The following is a 6985-nucleotide window of genomic DNA, read 5'->3' as shown; positions in this document are numbered from 1 at the left end:
TATACATATATGCCAATATACCTGCATAGGAAAGGCACATCGCCTCCCAAATGGGCAGTCAATCCATCCATATTCGCGGTAGCTTTGTTCCTAGAAAATGATACGGACGCGTTCCAGCACTTAGTAAGCACCTGTTGTTGTCAGCGCCTGGCACAAGAGGTGCTTAATAAATACTGACCGACTGTACCAGCCCCCAAAGAACTTAGAGTCTACCAGGGGAGATCATATAGACACCTAGAACACAGATTCCCAGTTAGCTTGGTGGGAAGACAGCTCGCAGGAGAGGGATGGCTGAGGTTCAGTGAGGAGGCTGGGGTGTGACTGTCCGACCTTTAGGAAATCACTTGGTGCCTACGTGAAGGATTCTGGGAGAGGGAAGGGACCAGAGGCAGACAAATGGATTGGGAGGTTGTGAGGCAGCCCTTGAACCAGGATCATCAAAGGGGGAACAAGACAAATGCAAGGGATGTGGGTGTAGAAATGAGATTTGGTCAGAAATCGCATGGCTCTGTGGGATGAGTGAGAAGTCAAGATTATGACCCTGGACTCCTTGGGGGAATGCCTGTTCTTTCTATCAGAGTGTTCCCCAACATCCCTTCTCTCCCCGTCCCAGAGAGCCATCCCACATGGAAGAGACTCTTTAAAGAAGGATCTAAAAGGACAAATATCAATACAACCAGGCACTGCATTGAAAACATTCCAAAACATCTTCAGTGTGTAATCCCTGAGGGCTTCCTGCTTCCAGGAAGAAGTGGGGTGGGGCCATCTTCCCAGATCTCCTTATTTGCATCATGCTTAATCTTCATTATTTGCTACATTTATGTGGCTGGGGTAGGGAGTGGGGGGTGTGGGGATGGCAATTCCATTTGTGTTATTGGGGCCATCCTGTATATTCTTTCCTTGGCTTTGCTACTTCACTCTGGTTCATCAAGATCTTTCCATACTTCTCTGTATTCATCAAAACAATTGCGTCTTACAGCATGCTAACGTTCTATTACCTCCATTTGCTCAATCTGTTTAGCCATTCCACCGTCTATTTGTATCAACTTTATTCCCAATTCTTCGCTGTCACAAAAAGTATGGCTAGAAATATTTTTGTACATACAGGAACTTTCTTTTTTTTTTTTAACCCTTACCTTCCATCTTGGAGTCAATACTGTGTATTGGCTCCAAGGCAGAAGAGTGGTAAGGGTAGGCAATGGGGGTCAAGTGACTTGCCCAGGGTCACACAGCTGGGAAGTGTCTGAGGCCAGATTTGAACCTAGGACCTCCTGTCTCTAGGGCTAGCTCTCAATTCACTGAGCTACCCAGCTGCCCCCAGGAACTTTCTTTTCATCAATGGCTTCCTTGGGGCATAAGCCCAGTGATAGTCTTCCGTTCAGAGAGTTGGGATATTTTAGTCATTTTATAAAATTCCATTTCTAAAATAATAATACAATTTCCAAAATGGTTGTACCATTTCATAGTTCTACCAACAATGCATCCGTGTGCCTATCATCCCACAAGCCCTCCAACTTTGGGCTATGCCATTTTTTTGTCATCGTTGCCATTTTCCAAGAATGTGAATAAGAGTTTTATTTTCAAAAGTTTAATTTTAGAGTGAACCTGTGCTTTGCTATAATGTGTCTTTAGGTATCTGAGGATCCTTTTATGCAAATGATAGTACTGTTTGCATTTGATGGTCCAGTTTGCCCATATAGCCACTTCATGGGGGAGTTCTGTAGCAATCCAGTAAAGACATGTTTACAGCTTTGGCTTCAAAATTGGGATTAGGTGAACAGAGGCCTGAAAATGTTGAGCCCAAATTTTTGAAATTTATTCCTTTGAATACTAAAGGCTGCTATAAAAAATTATGCAACTAAGAAATGGCAAGCATAAAAAAAAAACCCCATAAACATAAGGGATTGATTGGCCTGTATTTTCAAAGCAATAGAAACAAGGTGGCAGATTCATACGTTGTAATACAGAAATATAGTACCTTAAATCTAAAACTTTAAATATAGAAAATTGCTCCATTAGGTGAGAATATACATTTTATATTCCATTTTTGCAAACTTGCTGACTTGCAAATCAACATATTGATATTCTAGGACATTTCTTGCATTTGGAAAGTGTTTTAAAGCTATTCAAAACCATTAGAGACACCAGCTTTGTTAAGTAGCATTATTAACCTGATCCTGCTCAGACAAATGACTGAAAGCATTTGCTAAGCACTTAAGTACCAGCACTGAACTAAGTGTGGGTGAAACAAATACAAAACTAAGATAGTCCCTGCCTGTGGAACAATGCGGTGGTTCAGTGGGTAGAGAGCCAGACCTAGACAGGAAATCCTCGGTATAAATGTGGCCTCAGACACTTCCTAGAAACAGGAAATCCTGGATTCAAATGTGGCCTCAGACACAATGCTTCCTAGTTGTGTGACCCTGGGCAAGTCACTTAACCCCCATTGCCTAACCCTTATTTTTCTTCTAACTTGAAACCAATACTTAGTATTGATTCTAAGACAGAAGGTAGCATTTTTTTTTAAAAGGAAGTCTTTCCTTCAAGGAAATTAGGTTCTAATGGAGAAAGTCATGAACATAATGGGTAGGAATTGGGCTACCTTATAAAACCATTTCACTAAAATGTGTGTATCTCACAAGCAACTAATAATAAATTCATTGTTTTGATCATTCTGTTTAGTTCAAGTGATGAACAGTATGACATTTTTATTTTTAATCAACATATGTTGATATTTTGATTTTTTTAAAACTTTCATAAATAACTGGTATCCTTGGATAGGGTCTATCTAGCAACCCAACCTATTTGCAAATGGCAGCTCTGCATGTCTCAGAATATGTCAGCCTACTATATTGGTTGGTCTGAATTTTTTGGTATGAAAATTCAGTTGTATTCAACATTCCAGAAGAATCAGATGTAGCTTATTCTACTTATAGAAGGAAGATGACCCAAAAGGACTTATTAAACACTTGCTGCATGCTTGGCATTGTGGTCTGTGCTAAAGATATTTTAAGAATGGAAACAATTCCTGCCCTCAAGGAGCATACCTTCCATTAGGAGAGACACTGTGTATGGACTTAACTTACTACCTATGTGAAACTATTCAAGTCGCACCTTCTCCAGGCCTGTTTCCTCATCAATAAAATGAGAGTTGAGTTAGAAGTCCTCTAAGGTTCCTTCTAGCTCTAAATCGATGAATTTATGACAGGTAGATGATTCACTGGGTTTGGAGTAAGGGAGACCATAGTTTGAATCCAGCCTCAAACAATTTGTGACCCTGGGAAAATTACCTAAATTCTTTTTGCCTCAACTCCCTTTTAATGCAGTTAGAATTTACTTTCAAATCTTCCACAGCACCGTTTTTCTTGCCTCACTTTGGTGCCCCACTTCTGTGACCCTAAGCCCCAATTAGTGAGCACATCACTTCATCTTGTCCTTTATCGGGCCCACCGTGACACTTCCTGGCCTCTACATCATGTCATTGTACACTCTGCTACCTGCATACCTTCCTCTTCCCACTCCATCAGCCTTCCAACTCTAGCTCTGACAATAGACTTCAAATCCAGCGCTACCATTCCTGGCAAGGGCATCTCAATCACTATGTTCTTCCAGTCATCCTCACTGACAATTACTTCCTTCTGATTGTTGTCTTCTATTAGTATGTAAGTTCCTTGGAGCATCTAAGTGGCACTTAACCCCTTGCCCTTCTGTCTTAGATTTGTTACTAAGGCAAAAAGAAAGGGTTAAAAAAATGAAAAGAATGTAAGTTCCTTGACAGTAGGAATGGTTTTATCTACTTGTATTTGAATCCCCCCATCATCATAGTGCTTGGTATGTAGTTAATTGATTGATTAATGCTTTTTCATCCTTTCATTTATTCAGTTAACAATTCCTTTTAATTTCTTTGCCTTTGTTGATGTGGAGTTAGGCTGAGGTTAAAAATGTGTCGTTTTTTTGTGGTTCAGTCATTTCAGTCATGTCTGACTCTCTGTGACTCCATTTAGGGTTTTCTTGGCAGAGATACTGGAGTGGTTTGCCATTTCCATCTCCAGCTCATTTTACAGATAAGGAAACTGAGGCAAACAGGGTTAAGAGACTTCTCCAGGGTCATACAGTTAGGCAGTGTCTGAGACCAGATTTGGACCCAAATCCTCCTGACTCCAGGCCTTGAGCTCTGTCCACTGTGCCACTTGGCTGCTCCCAGAATGATAAATACTAAATGCTAAAATAATGATTTTACTCTAAATCTCAAACATCCCATACAATTTTGTTTTTCTCCATCATCCTCGGTTTGACATCACCTCATGCGGTCCATAGCCCCATAGGGATTATCTTGCTAGAGAGATCTGAACTGCCACAGAAGAATACATTTTCATTTCCTGGAATTCAAGAAAGAAAGAAATACTATCTTAAGAGTCAAGGCTCTTATCATTTGAAGAGAATAGTGCCTCTTCCCCTGGCTTTCCTCCCTCCCCCTTCTTATATCATCAGAAAAATGCAGATTGCTATCTGGGAGATGCTCAAATGTCACATTCCATTTTCTTCCCTACCAATAATTCATTTTCTCCTGGAGAGCCATTTCTCCTATCTTGGGCAAGTCTAAATTGCCTTGATGGTCAGAAAGTGAAGAGACGTTAATATAGTGTCATTGTAGAGAGTGCTCTGAAGAGAATAGAGATATGGAGGCGGCATGGCTGCTGCTGCTGCTGCTGCTGGGAGGGTGGTGGAGGCTAAATATATTTTGAATCAATAGGTTTGAATAAGATGATGGAAATGAGGAGAGAGGGGTACAATGGAATAGCCGCTGAGCCTGAATGCTTTACAACCCAACCGGTGATCATTATAGGAATGAAATAATTCAAGTCAATGAGTGTTTATTAAGTAGCAACGACTTGCCAGACACTGCTAAGTATTGAGGGTACAAAGAAAGCTCAGAGACAATGTATCTGCCTCTCAAGGAGACTTTGTGTCTGTCTCTGTCTCTCTGTCTTTCTCTCTCTGTCTTTCTCTCTCTTTCTCTGTATGTCTCTGCATTTGCCTCTCTCTGTCTCTCTCTGACTCCCTTTCTTCCTTTATCTCCCCCCCTCCTTGTCTCTGTCTCTGTCTTTCTGTCTCTCTCCCTTTGTCTGTCTCTCTTTCTCTGTCTGTCTCTCAATCTTTGTCTCTCTGTCTCTGTCTCTCTGTGTCTATCTCTGTCTCTCTCTCTCTGTCTCTGTCTCTCTGCTTTCAAGCTCATTTATAGTCTAAAGGAAGACCCAAACAACTGTATAAACAGATATAGACAGGATCAATTGGAGACAATAAACAGAAGAAAGAAATGCATTAGAATTAAGGGAGATTGGGAAATCTCCCCTTCATGGGGGGTGGGGGTGGGATTTTAAATAGGGCTTAAAGGAAGACCTAGATGCCAGGAGATAGAGGTGAGGACACAGCCAGCAAAAACGGTGCCTGGTGTAGGGAGATGGAGTGTCGAGGAACTTTGAAGAGGCAGGTATGATGGGGCAGGTTGGGAAAGGCTTAAGAAAACAAACCAGAGGATTTATCCTTGATCCTGAAGTAATAGGGAGCCACTGGCGTTTATTGAGTCGGGTCAGACTTGTGCTTTTGGAAGATGAATTTGATAGCTCGGTGAAGCATGGATTGGAGTTGGGGGAGGCATGGAGATCTGGCAGAAGGTTGTTGCCATGGTCCAGGTGTGAGGGGATAAGGACTTGTGCCTATAACACAAGACTCCTGGAGGTCTGAGTTCTATCAATTGTGTCAGCGATTCCAAGAAGTGCAGAACCTTGGATGTGGAAGGGACCTCAGGGGCCTTTGAATCCAACATTCAGCTGAGTAAGAATCCTCTCTTCCATATCCCTGCCAAGTGCTAGCCAGCCTCTGCCTGAACACCTCTATTTTTACATTTTTATTTTTTATTATTATGAACATTTCTCTTAATAAAGAACAAGAAATGAATCCATGAATCTCTACCACCTTTAGCTTTTTAACAAATAACCCTTACCTTCTGTCTTAGAATCAATACTAAGTACCAATTCTAAGGCAGAAGAGCAGTAAAGGCCAGGAAACTGGGTTTACGTGACTAGGAAGTGTCTGAGGTCAAATTTGAACCCAGGTCCTCTAGACTCCAGGTTTGGCTCTTCATCCACTGAGCCACCTTGTTGCCCATATTTTTTCCCTTAAGTTCCTATTTAACATGATAGTTCTAACATCCCCTTTCACATCTTACACTAACTTTTGCTCTCTTCTCATGATCTCAATGCTTCATTGACACACTTTTTTAAACCTAACACTCCCCGCTCTCCTCCAGTTCTGCTCCTCATCACTCCACACCATGAAAGTCCTCCTCTGTAAAAATAAATATAATCAGACGAAACTTTCGCACAATGGCTGTCTGAAAATGTATGTCGCATTCTGTGCCCGCAGGCCATCACTTCTCTGTGAAGAGGCCAATCACGATTGCCCATTGCTCATCCAGGGTAGTGGTTGCTCGTTGTATGGGATGAGAATTCTTTAGTCTTCCACACATGTTTTCCATTATAATGTTGGAGTCATAAAAACTGTTCCCTGGGTTCCGCTTACCTTACTCTGTACCAGTTCATATAAAATGGATCTCAAGATTCTCATGGGTGTTACAGTAGATAGAGCACCAGGTTTAGACTCAGGAAGACCTGAGTTCAAATCTGGCTTCAGACAATTTCCAGCTGTGTGACTTTGGGCAAGTCACTTAACTCTATTTGCCTCAGTTTACTCATCTGTAAAAGGAGTTGGAGAGGGAAATAGCAAGCCACTTCATTATCTTTGCCAAGAAAATTCTAAAAGAGGTCATGAAGAGTCAGACACAGCTAAATTTCTCTAAAGGATTTTTATGAAATAAATACAATCTATGATCCTAGTACCAATAGTGATAACACTGGGGCAAATGGCTTGCCCTTTGGGAGTTTAGTTTCCAATTGCTTTCTGGAATGGATGAACCAATTCCCCA

Source organism: Monodelphis domestica, chromosome 5 (genome assembly GCF_027887165.1).
Source record: "Monodelphis domestica isolate mMonDom1 chromosome 5, mMonDom1.pri, whole genome shotgun sequence".
NCBI lineage: Eukaryota > Metazoa > Chordata > Mammalia > Didelphimorphia > Didelphidae > Monodelphis > Monodelphis domestica.
This window is presented reverse-complemented; position numbering follows the sequence as displayed.